This window comes from Schistocerca americana, chromosome 5 (genome assembly GCF_021461395.2).
Source record: "Schistocerca americana isolate TAMUIC-IGC-003095 chromosome 5, iqSchAmer2.1, whole genome shotgun sequence".
Classification (NCBI taxonomy): Eukaryota; Metazoa; Arthropoda; class Insecta; order Orthoptera; family Acrididae; genus Schistocerca; species Schistocerca americana.
Window position 1 is genome coordinate 429,245,180 of NC_060123.1, and position 13,076 is coordinate 429,258,255.

Sequence of the window (13,076 nt, forward strand, 5' to 3'; positions counted from 1 at the left end):
TTACTTTCTGCTCCAGGAAAACCGATGACCATATTGCGAGACAAAGATGTTTCTAAATTTAAACTGCGTGGTCAAAATTGACGGGAAAGGTTGTCCCATGTGGTGCCCCGTGTATGACGCGGGAATGTTTACATCTGCATCTTCATGACTACTCTACAATTCACACTTAAGTGCCTGGCAGAAGGTTCGAACCAGTGCCACATTATTTCTCTACCGTTCCATTCTCTAACAGCGCACGGGAAAAACTAGCACTTGAATTTTACCGTAAGAGATCTGACTAATTTTACTACGATGTTCATTTCTCCTTATATAAGTGGTCGTCAACAGGATATTTTCGCCTTCGAAGAAGAAAGCTGGTGATTGAAATTTCGTAAAAAGGTCTTGCCACAACGAAAAACACGTCTTAATGATTGCCATCCCAACTTGCGTATCGTACCCGACACTCTCTCTCCTATTTCGAGATAGTACAAAACGAACTGTATTTCTGCAAACTTCTTCGACGCCCTCTGTCAATCATATCTCATCAGGATCCCACTCCGTGCTGCAGTACTCCAGAACAGGACAGACAAGTGTAGTGTAGGCTGTTTCTTTAGCAGATCTGTTGCGTCTTCTAAGAGTTCTGCCTTACCCGCAACGTTATATATGTCATCGTTCCAATTTAAGTTGTTCGTCATTGTAATTTCTCGGTATTTAATCGCATTACAGCCTTTAGACTGTGCCATTTTTCATGTAACCGATGTCTGACGGATTCATTTACGTAGTCATGTGGATGACATCACACTTTTTATTATTTAGGGTCAACTGCCACTTTTCGCCACAAAGAGAGACCGTGTCTGGGCTACACATGATATCTGTGCAGTCTACTGCAGACAGGTGTCTAGTGAGCATAACAGCACGTCATGTGTTAGCTGATAATGAGCGTTCGATAAAAACTGCACAAGACAGGTGGGTTATAGGTATTACGAGTTTATACATGAATTGAAGTTTCAAAATATCTAGGGTGGGTCTTCACTGTTAGAGAGAGAATCTTTCCGCATCCATAAGCCACCGCTCAGGATGACAACAAATGTTTGACGCACTGGCTTCATGTCGCCAAACACAAGTGAATGTGTTCGTATCCGAAAATCGAAACCTGGATTATACTACCTAGACCAAAAATTATTCTATCAGAGAGCCACATTTTCGTCGATGAGTCACCTTTTTTTTTACTCATTGTGACTTGTCACTTTAAGAAAGTTCACTTGATTTAAAAATAATTAAAGAAATTTATGAAGTTCGTAAATCTGCTTTATACATTAATGGAGGGGAGAATCGGAACACGCTACATTGCATGAGTATAATATTAATGTCACATTTTAGTTGCTACAATTTTAAAACTTAAATTGACATTAAAATGGGAATCATAAGAGCTGATCTTTGTATTATTGGTTTAGTAACTTTCTGATTCATCCAGATTTCGTCGCTCTCCAGTAACCATTCCGTGCAGTGGACTTTTCCCAGTTCTGCACCCGTTGATTCTGCTGATAGCGTAATTCGCCAATTCTCACAGGGCTGCGTGTGACCCATAGATTGCACCTCTGGTGTGGACACGAACGTCTGCACAGCGCACGCGAAGCCCCCTTACTAGAACATAGCTACGCCAACTAGAAAAGCGTTTCGTGTTCATCTAGCAAACTCGCTTCCCAGAATAGAGCAATATAACATCACTCGTAGCAGTTTGCGCAGTACAGGCGCTGCTGGATTTCCTGTGCATGTAAAACAGTTGCGGTTAACGTCAAGGTCGCCCTTTTTATACATATCCAATCCACTTCAACGGAATTATCGGTGAAGAGAAAGTGATGCCAATCCTGAGCGGTCCATCTGTACCGCGCTGCATTGTGTCGTGGTTGTAAATATGGACCTCGCCATGGACATCGCGAGTGAAGTTGAGCATCAGGCAACCAATTGCGCACAGTTTGAGTCCTAACACGACGTCCTGTGGCTGCACAAAAAGCATTATTCAACATAGTGGTGTAGCTGTCAGGGTTCCTCCGAGCCATAATCCGTGGGTAGCGGTCATTCACTGCAGTAGTAGCCCTTAGGAAGCCTGGGCGAGGTGTGTCATCGACAGTTCCTGTCTCTCTGAATCTCCTCCATGTCCGAACAACATCGCTTTGGTTCATTCCGAGAGCCTTTCCTTGCACAAAGAAACAATTCGGACGCGATCGAACCGCGGTGTTGACCATCTAGGCATGGTTGAACTACAGACAACATGAGCCGTGTACCTCCTTTCTGGTGGAATGACTGGAACTGATCGGCTGTCGGTCCCCCTCCGTCTAATAGGCGCTGCTCATGCATGGTTGTTTGCATCTTTGAGCGGGTTTAGTGACATCTCTGACAAGTCAAAGGGACTGTGTCTGTGATACAATATCCACAGTCAACATCCATCTTCAGGAATTCAGGGAACCGGAGTGATGCAAAACTTCTTTTAATATGTGTATGAATTGCTTTGAACCATCGTTTCGGCTACCGATATCTTAGATCAAAACTTAGAACTTACAATGTTCAATGTCACTTATTAAAACCTGTATCTGTGCGGGGCGTCAACGTCAGTCATAGAACTCTGACCGCGCACTCGCCTGCAGTCCGCCACCAGCACTGGAGGATAAACCTTGGAGCTCGTGCTGACGAAACGTCAGAAAGTCATTAAACAACCGTCGGTCGAACCAATAGGTACAAGAAAGCCTTTACAATTTTATATTCTGCAAGTACTTACCTCGACACACAATAACTTCAAAAATTTGCATTGAACTGGGTAACAGGATTTTCGCCTGAAGCTTTCAGGCTAACAGATGTTTATTTTTGCTCTCAGTATTGACCACGGCAGGCAACTCGTGCTTCTTTGACAAGCTCTCTACACAGCTGTCTGCAAACTCTGACATCTCGCAAAGTGCAGAGGCGAATACGACCATCTGTCGAAGGTGCTGTTGAAAGTTATTGTTACGTATCAAGATAATCTGATGGCTAACGTTGAAAAGATGACGTATATAGGAAAGGCACAACACCAGAAAATTGTACCAAAACGTGATCTCGAAGTGTCGATGGCTAGGTCAGGAATTACTTACTTACTTACATACTTACTACTGCTACACTAGAAACCAGATCGAAAGTCTCGTTAGATATTGCAGAATGTATAATACAAATAGTGATTGTGAGAAATATTAACACACAAAATGATGTGTTGGCAAATGTGCCAACACCTTGTAGATAGAGGAGGCCGAAATGCACGCTATCTAACGCAGATGGGCGTGAATTCTGGAACAGGATAAGTAGTGAATTCTAATAAGAAAAGTATGCAGCTCCTCGAACACTTAACTTTTATTCCTTAATGTGAATACAGCATTCTTGATGAGACATTTCATACGCGAACTATCAAACTATGTAAGGCTAATGGCGCCTTGCTAGGTCGTAGCCATGGACTTAGCTGAAGGCTATTCTAACTGTCTCTCGGCAAATGAGAGAAGGCTTCGTCCGTGTAATCGCTAGCAAAGTCGTCGTACAACTGGGGCGAGTGCTAGTCCGTATCTCGCGACCTGCCTTGTGGTGGCGCTCGGTCTGCGATCACACAGCGGCGACACGCGGGTCCGACATGTACTAAATGGACCGCGGCCGATTTAAGCTACCACCTAGCAAGTGTGGTGTCTGGCGGTGACACCACACAAAATGAAATGCTGACTATGTCGTAAGAACCGACTAACTATCGTCTTACAACACACATCGTTTTGTGCAGGTGTGACATTTTATATGGGAAATATGGCGAGGTATTTATTGAGCAATTGGTGCTTCGGCCCTCACAGTTTACGTTACAGTTAACTACTACAGGACCCAGCAGCCTCATTTTTGTCGGTGTCCTGGAGTGGTCAACATGTAGCACCCGCGTGCATCACAGGAGATGCCGGCCGCCGGCCGCCGGCCGCCGTCAACACAACAGGGTGACATGCTACAGCCTACGACGCTGATATCGATACCTTCGCTTGCAGTGCGTCTTTGGGTTACGTTACCTAGCTACGGTTTACCTGGCACCCTCTCAGCGCCTCGAGCGGGGTTCAACTACGCGAACAGCTTTTATTGTCAGTAGCTGTCCGTGTGCTGGGAGTTGACTGTCTCGGAAGGAATACCTCTGGATCGCAGCCTGAGCTCTCTAGCTGTGACGGTCCATTCAGCGTGTTTGGATGGCGGATGTTTAGTTTGTGGAGCGCGCCTACGCCTGCTGGACAGTCGCCACTTCCCTGTACTTGTGCGTCATCGGGCCCTACTCTGGAGTTCGACTAGGCCTGTTTCCTGCTGCCTTGGTTGGTGGACGTTGCCACATATACTGTCCTTGATTTTCCTTGGCCTGACGCAAGAATAACTCTCAGTGCCATTTCTTGGGTGGGGTACAGTGTTCGCGGCGATTCGAGAAATATCCTGTGCTTTTCCTACTGAATTTCGTTTGATGTTCTCGCCGTAGGCTGAAAGGCTTATACTGCTAACCATTGTTTTGGCCGAAATCCCGGTAAAAAGATTTTAAGAGGGCTTCCACTTTACCGTGTGCTATTTGGGAGTACCTGTTCTCGGCGCGCTGCTACTTAAGCTACTGGCACGTGTGTTTCCTAGGTTTGGTTATATTTAATTTCTTTTAAAAATTATTGTCTGTTAACCTTGATCTAGAAAGATTTGTCGCCGGCCTGTGTGGCCGAGCGGTTCTAGGCAATTCCGTCTGGAACCGAGCGACCGGTACGGTCGCAGGTTCGAATCCTGCCTCGGGCATGGACGTGTGTGATGTCCTTAGGTTAGTTAGGTTTCAGTAGTTCTAAGTTCTAGGGGACTGATGACCTCGACCTCAGACGTTAAGTCCCATAGTGCTCAGAGCCATTTGAACCAAAGATTTGTCATTAACTCTTCTATGGTGCGTACATTTTCTAGATTTAGGTATTTTTTTAGAAAAATCTGTGTCAGTTAACTCTAATCTATACAGATTCGCCGCTACTTGCACCTCCTCTCCAAGTTTAGGTATCTGTAATATTTTCCAGTGTCAATTAAAATTAAAAGGTCCATGTGTGTGTCGTAATTTATTTTAGTTTCTACATCCTACTGTATCACAAGTACTTGCAGGGCTATCGGACTCAGCTGTCAGCCCCCATTTTCACTGTCAACGTGTGCAGCGTGCATGCTATTTGTCGTTTATATGTTAAGTAAATCTGATGTCTTTCATGCGTGCGGGTTCTAGAATCTGACCTGAATCGAGCAACAGTTCGGGGCACAGGCCGAGTTCAAGCCGTTTACTTGCGTTGATTAATCGATGTGTTCTTAAAATGTATGTACCCTATGATCTTCTATGTTTTTCAATTAATCAAAATTATTGTTAGACACAGTAAGAGCCTCGGGGACGGATTTCAGATATTTATGGAGTTCAAAGAGTGTTTGGTTTTTAGTAAAAAAAAAAGTTCTCTGAAGTATTATAAGAACTGAAATCAGTTTATTTTTATTTGGGATATTCCCGTGAACATAATGGTTCGTGATTGTTGATGTTAAACTAGGCCCCTGTCGGGAAAAGGTATTAGTCACTTTGCTGTGGAAGATAAATATATTCAAAGGATTGTTTTCTTTACGCTCAGCACGTTACCGATTCCACATCCTAGCTCCCTGCCATTTCAATGTGTACTTGATATTGAACGCTAGTGCACTCTTTCCCCAGATTTCAGTACTTCATACTCTTTTTCCGTTGCCTCGTCAATCTTAAATTCGGACTGTATCGCAATTAAAGAGTCGAATTTGGGCTTTTCCCTTTGTTTATGATTGTAGAACTGTCCTTCGGATTCACCTAACCTCCAGTGATTAAATGGCTCTGAGCACTATGCGACTCAACTTCTGAGGTCATCAGTCGCCTAGAACTTAGAACTAATTAAACCTAACTAACCTAAGTACATCACACACATCCATGCCCGAGGCAGTATTCTAACCTGCGGCCGTAGCGGTCACTCGGTTCCAGACTGTACCGCCTAGAACCGCACGGCCACTCCGGCCGGCTCCCGTGATCAGCTTCGGTTAATCAATGTTCAAAAGTACGAGGGTCACTCCAAAAGAAATGCACACTATTTTTTTTTAAAATCCATCTATTATTCTACATGTTTGGAAGTTTTACAGTGTGTAGAAACACCCTTTAGGAACAATATTTTCATTTCTCCACATAATTTCCATCCCTCTCAACTGCCTTACGCCATCTTGGAGCCAGCGCCTGTATACCCGGACGGTAGAATTCTGGACCAACCTGTTGGAGCCACAATTTGGCAGCGTGCACAAGGGATTCATCATCTTCAAACCCTGTTCCACGAAGAGTGTCTTTCAGTTTCCTAAAGAGATGGTAGTCATATGGAGCCAAGTCACGACTGTAAGGCGGGTGTTTCAGTGTTGTCCATCCGAGTTTCGTGATCGGTTCCAAGGTTTTTTGACTGACACGTGGCCGTGCATTGTCGTGCAACAGCAAAACATCCTACTTTTGCTGATGTGGTCGAACACGACTCAGTCGAGCTTGAAGTTTCTTCAGTGTCGTCACATATGCGTCTGTCAGCAGTCACCAATTCGTTAACTCTGCACATTGTCTGGAGTGTGTGCAGTACGAGGCCTGCCGCTGCGAGGACTATCCTCAATATTGCCGTGCCCGCTTTCGTCACGTAACCTGCTTGCCCACCGACTAACTGTACTGCGATCGACAGCAGCATCTCCATACACCTTTTTCAACCTCTTGTGGATGTTTCCCACGGTCTCGTTTTCACAGCACAGGAATTCTATGACAGCACGTTGTTTCTGACGAACGTCAAGTGTAGCATCCATCTTGAAGACATGCTGTGACGGTGCCACTCACAGGAACAGGTTGAACTAAGTTTGAAAACAAGCGGGAAGGATGTATCTACACACTGTAAAACTTTCACACATGCAGAATGAAAACTGAATTTTTACAAAAATAGTGTGCATTTCTTTTGGAGTGACCCTCGTAATTGCAAATCGGACCGAGTCCGATTCTTCAAAGACCACAAGGTATGGCATTACCTTCATTGGGTTCCATTTAGTAACTGAAGCGGTGGGCAAGCGAGGTGGACCACCACATCTTCCACCAGTTCATTTTGTGCGCTATCTTTTGAATCACCTTGTGCAGTTGTTGCCATCATAGGGCAGGGCGCCTAAGCGACGACAGGAAGTGGTTTGGCTGCTGGCGAGGCGTCGTTATGCACTGCGGCAGCCTTCATTAGGGCCGCTAATTGAGAAGGCGGTGGCTGGCTGCACCCAGGTACCGCCCTCCCCTCCCCCCCCCCCCCCCCCCCCCCCAGCACCCAACCGAGCCGCCGCCCTCCCGCGCAGCATCTTGTTGCCTTTCGCCACGAGTACACTCGTCTCTTTACTCAATTACAGTTTTCTCTGTTACGTTACCACAAACTGACGGAAAGTATGCACGGCAACAAAGTCTAAAGCCGCGATAGCGTGACGCACATCAAGTGGCTCTGTTTCTAGAAGAAGACGGCATTAAGCGGCTTCTGTTGTTACTATTTCCAAAGAAGGCAGATACTGATTGGTGTGAATATTAGCGAAACATCAGTTCAATAAGTCTTGGTTAGAAAATATTAAAACGTATTGTTTGCAGGCGGATAGGAAGATTAATAGACACCGACATCGGGGAAAATCAGTTTAGATTACAGAGAAATGGACGAATGCATGCGGCGACACTGACTTTACAAGTTATCTCAGAAGACAGACTGAAGAAATGTAAACCTTCTTTTATACCACCTGTAAATTTAGAGAAATCTCTTGACATTTTTGACTAGATTGCACTGTTCGAAATTCTGAAGTTATGAGAAATAAAATACAGGGAGCAAAAGCTTATCTACAACTTCAACAGAATACATTTTATAATGGTTTGAAAATAAGTTATAAGATGAAAAAAAATAAAAAAACAAGGTTAACGGAATGTTCCAGAATTAAATCAGGCGATGTTTAGGGAATTGGATTAAGAAATGAAACACTAAAATTAGTGGATAACATCTGCCATATAAGCTGCAAAATAACTGACGATGACCAAAGTAGAAAATATATAGAATGTACGTAGCCTGATAACAGCGAGGAAAGCGTTTTTTATAAAGAGAATTTTGTTAATTTGTAATTAAACTGAAGTGTCACCTTTTCCGAAGGTGTCTGTCTGAAGTGCAGTAGTTATATAGAAGTGAAAAGTACGAGAAACACTACAGACAAGAAGAGAATAGAAGCTTTTAAAAGGTTTTTCTATAGAACGATGCAGATTATTAGATAGATAACTGATGGAGCTGTACTGAATCGAACCGCTGGGAAAATAAACCGAACGCACAACTTGACTAAAGGAAGAATCTGTTGATAGAACACATCCTGAGACATCGAGGCACTGTTAACTTGGTAATAGAGGGAAGTGCCAGGGTTAAAACTGTAAAGAAAGAACAGGGAGTGTCTACAGTAAACAGGTTCAAATGGGTGTCGCTTGCAGTAGTTACGCAGGGATGAAGAGACTTGAACTAGCATGCGGACAAAAGGGAGGAGGGGGGGAGGGGGGTGTTGAACGTGACGTGTTTCCTTAGGATTCGTCCAACGAATCTTGACTTTGCCATCTCCTTTTCATGCATATAGTTTTATGTCGTTGTTCCACTTTAGGTCTTATGTCGCTCCTGAATATACTCGTATTACACACACACACACACACACACACACACACACACACACACACAAAACAACCCTGTAACACTCACTTGGGGTGCTCCAGACGTTCGTCTGCATGTGACGATTTCGCTCCGATATGTAGACCGACGACAATGTAGGAGGTAGAATGTATGTAAAAGGTGTACAACTTTGCTTCCGCCGTTTGCCGATAAGTGGCGACAACGGTATGTAGCGGTCGAAAGAAACATACCGCAGGCGTCAGGCAGTTAGCTTGGACCATGGGTCAACATAACCTCATTCAAACATTAGTCGATTTGTGTCTTCGTCATAAAGTTGTTCTTGATTCAAAATGTCAGTTTACGAGCCTAATTCTCGTCATTAACATGAAGAAAACAGCGACTGAGCCTCATCGAATGATCTCCAGTACGTATGTAAGGACGCTATTGGTGAAAGAACGTGTCGTGAGTGGTTTCAACGCTTCAAGAATGGTGATTTTAACGTCGTAGACCGACATAGTGGTGGAAGAGAGAATATTTTCGAAGATGCAGAATTCGAGACATTGCTGAGTGAAGAATCGCGTCCAACTCAAGAAGAATTGGGGCGATTAGTGGGAATGACACAGCAAGCCATTTCAAAACGTCTCAAGGCTAAGGGCATAATTCAGAAAGAAGGAACTTGGGTCCCGAGTGAGCTGCAACCAAGAGACGTTGGACGGCATTAACATGTTTGTGAACAGTTGCTACAGATGAAAAAAATAAGGGATTTCTGCACTCCATTGTGACCGTGGACGAAAAATGGGTTCATTGCGATAACCCTAAACGCAAAAAATCGTGGGGATATCCCGGCCATGCTTCCACGTCGACGGCCAAACCGAGTATTTACGGCTCCAAGATCGTGCTCTGCATTTGGTGGGACCAGCTCGGCGTCGTGTACCATGAGGTGTTAAAACCAAGTGAAACAATCACAGGTGCTCGTTATCGAACGCAATTAATGGGTTTGAGCAGAGCATTGAAAGACAAACGGTTGCAGTACAGCGAGAGGCACGATAAAGTGATTTTGCAGCACGACAACGCTCGACCCCACGTTGCAAAAGAGGTCAAAACGTACTTGGAAACGTTAAAATGGGAAGTCCTACCCCACCCGCCGGATTCTCCAGCCATTGCTCCCTCTGAGTCTGTTTAGATTAATGGCGCATCCAATCTCATGAAGAAGTCATAAATCGGATCGATGTGTGTATTTGTGAAATCTTATGGGACTTAACTACTAAGGCCATCAGTTCCTAAGCTTACACACTACTTAACCTGAATTATCCTAAGGACAGACACACACACACACCCATGCCCGAAGGAGGACTCGAACCTCCGCCGGGACCAGCAGCACATTCAACGACTGCACCGCCCAAGACCGCTCGGCTAATCCCGCGCGGCCGATCGATTCGAGGATCGCTTCAAAAGATGAACAATTTTTTCGACGCGGGATTCGTACACTGCCCGAAAGATAGGAGAAAGTAGTGGCCAGCGATGGAAAGTACTTGGAATGATACGTGTGTGACCAATTTGTTTCATTAAAGCCTCAAATGTTGGGGAAAAAACGGCGGAAGCAAAGTTGTACACGATGTAGAGATGAAAATATTGGGAAAACAGGGAGGACACCTTTAAATCCTTAGAAGGGATGACGAATTGCAAAAAATTAATGCCTTGCTTCATATGACGGTAAAAACATTGGGAGAATTTTGTCTCTCTCTCTCTCTCTCTCTCTCTCTCTCTCTCTCTCTCTCTCCCCCCATGACTGATCACCTGACCACTAGGAGTTTAAGCACGGGGTATTTATCTGTCTGGAATAAATCCCATATATACTATAAATGCGAAAGTTTGTGTGGAAGCGTGTTTGTTACTCCTTCACGCTGAAACGACACGACGGATTTGGAATGGAATTAGCTTGTACATTGAATTAACACGGACTTCTTTTAGAGGTGTGTAGTACGAGATATTTACTGATCTGAAGAATATAACATGAAGAGTGGAACAATAAGTACTCTTAGAAAAAGCTATTTACTCTTTAACTTTTGAACTGGTATCGTTTTCTGTGAAAATGCTTATATTGTTTAATATGTCCTACATAATACAATTCAACGTAATTAACACAATGCTTTTACAATCTTCTTTCATACAAGCTGCTGTGCATCAGGCGTACCTTACAGCTTCTGTGATGCGTGGGCTCTCAACGACGGTGTCAATCAAATGCTGTACAGCAGAGACAGGACATGGATTTACATGTAGAACGTGGTAGGCATTTAATGAGGCCCGACTTGATTATAATACGCAAGCGTATCCACTGGTAACAGGCTCACACGTGGCAGCAGATGATGTTGCACGTACAATTTGTGCTGCACCGAACTAGGAACTTCTTATTTTCTTTCTTCGTCGAGTTAATATGTTGTGTTACTTCTGGATGAACTTCGGAGTGGAGATACCCTGAATTAACACAAAGGTTACCTTTCATTAAAAAAAAAAAAGGGTAAGCTGTTCCAGTGGGATGGATGACGTGACTAAAAAGTCAACCGTTAAAGTCAACTACGAAATGATTGTATTAAGTTTCGCGTAGAGATTAGTTTTTTCCTTAAGTAAAAGAGTGAGTTGTGAGCGATATATATTCTGTCAGCATCTCCCATGGCCTCAAAATTTGATGTATTTTTTTCCGATGACAAGCGCGTTTTGCTGGGCAGCAAGTGCCTCGCGCCTCAATATCTCTATTACTTTTGTGATGGCGCATATGAGTGGATAGTGAGTTTGGGCATTCACATTTCTTTATAAATAACTTTAACCGTGAGTAACACCGATGGACGCAGGTGGTTTATTAATAAATGCGTTCGTCCCTATTGTATTAAAGTCACTGAAGTTAATTTGACGGAATCTCCAGGACAGAAACCAATGAAATGCAACAACGAGAAATGAAAGGGAAATTCTGAACCTGTAAATGCGAGTGGAAGTGGTGAAAAAAGAAAATTTCATTGAATTCATTTCAGCGAATTTAATTGAGTTGGTATATGTCTATAGCAGGTTAAATTAAGGGCCTCCGTTTCCTAGTGGTGCCATTCCCGCATGATCCATTGGATAACCTCTGATTGTTAGTCTTCGGTAGTAACAGGCGGAAATGTGATCGACAGTGAAAATCTAGACTCAGGCCTGAAGGCGTTTTCAGATTGCCTCACGAATAAGGCGACTGCTCGCTATAAGCAGTAGATCAGAAATCGAATCGCAATCGGACACAAAATTTCCATTTCTCAGGATACATTCACAGATTTTCGTCTTATGTTTCATATTGAAACCGAATTCCCTGACGTTTAGAGGCACCATTTTTTTTTTTTTTTTGTTAAAAATGCGCAAAGCATTGAACGGTTCGGAGTTTCGTTTGTATCAACTTGCATTCGCAGTGCTGCAGTTGAAATTACAAGTGATAAACATGGAACAGTTTGACAGTAATTGGTTAGCTGGGCTATAGTGTTGTAGCATTTCTGTCAACGAAGAAATGCAAAAGTGAGACCGTTTGTATAGTCGTTTCATTTGGGTGTCGATGCTAAAATTTACGATGGTGAATAGCTGCCGCCCATCTAGCCATCAAAATTTTGGAGAGAGAAGGCTGTTCTACTGCACTGTTACTTTGTCACACAATATTGCAGAGCTCGTTGAAAGATCGGTGCAATGCGTCGCAATTTGGGCACGCGGTTAGCTATCATTATGTACACGCTCACCGGACAATAACCAAATTTCCATTATGTTGGCGTTTTGTGTCACGGGAATAAATTTGAGCGCGGAATGGCCGTCCCGCCGACATTTTATAAAACATCCGGAGTTTGTTCAGCTGTCAGCTGGCGCTGTTTACACGTGTGGTTGCCGTCCTCGCCGACGAAATTATCCGCTATTAATATGCAGATTGTTTGCGACAGACATCCGTTGACATGCGGATAATGCGTTTTTATAGCCAAGTAATTAAAACGCAGCGTGGCGCATTAGTAGCGAACGTGAAGTTTTTGGTGTGTGGTTAAGAAGAATATTCTTTCACTGCTGATTTGTCTGTGGTCGATTTTCCTTTTTTTCTATACCTAGGGAAGAAATTACTCGAGGTCCATGGGCGTACGCGGCCTCAGTAGAATTTTATCCACTGGGTGGGATTATTTAAGACTCTAAAAAATTGCCATTTTTTTTGTATGAATAAGTTCACCAGTTTCGAGACATCTCATGCTACAAGAGCTCATTTTGTAGGTGACACAAACATTTATCATATACTTATATGGATATGGTGCCTGTTCTTTCGGACAGTTGTGGCATACCGGCCATGACCTTCTTCTTCTGTGCGGATGCACACGTATTCCCCGAACT